This window comes from Myotis davidii, unplaced genomic scaffold (genome assembly GCF_000327345.1).
Source record: "Myotis davidii unplaced genomic scaffold, ASM32734v1 scaffold425, whole genome shotgun sequence".
NCBI lineage: Eukaryota > Metazoa > Chordata > Mammalia > Chiroptera > Vespertilionidae > Myotis > Myotis davidii.
Window position 1 is genome coordinate 3,211,511 of NW_006296413.1, and position 537 is coordinate 3,212,047.

The following is a 537-nucleotide window of genomic DNA, read 5'->3' on the forward strand; positions in this document are numbered from 1 at the left end:
CAGGGAGGGGCACATGCTAGGTTATGGGCTCAATCTCCAGTAGGGGGTATGCAGGAGGCAGCTGATGGATGTTTCTCTCTCATCGATGTTTCTATCTCTCTCTCTTCCTCTCTGTAAAAAGTCAATAAAATATATATTTTTTTTTTAAAAAAGAGAACGTTCAGCCAGCCATTACGGTGGCTTACTCGATTCCCCTCACTTCACGGGTGAGAAAACGGAGGTCCAAGAAGAGTTTCCCCCGTCTCCCACTCTTCGAGAGAGCAGCCCCCTGCCCTGCCTGCGGGAAGTGTTTGGTGACTCGCCCCAGAGGAAAGGCTATCCTGCCTCTCAGGTGGCGCGCGCGGGGCAGCGGGAAAGTCTCCCTTCAGCAGCCGGCTCGCCCCGAAGGTGTCACTTCCTCTGTGACCTTGGCTGGGAAATGAGGACACTGACTGACTGGAACGGCCACCGGGCACGAAAAGCACACAAAGGGGCCCTCTGCCCCACCCGCCGCCCGGCTGCTCACAGGCGCAGGTCGCAGCGCGCACCAGCTCCCCG

The 537-nt window shown here is 57.4% G+C and overlaps 1 protein-coding gene across 1 annotated transcript in view; it reads right to left on the reverse strand.

The window, feature by feature from the left end:
- Positions 1-537, reverse strand: part of BANF1 (barrier to autointegration factor 1) — a 2,770-nt gene that overhangs the window by 1,735 nt on the left and 498 nt on the right. The window lies entirely within an intron of this gene.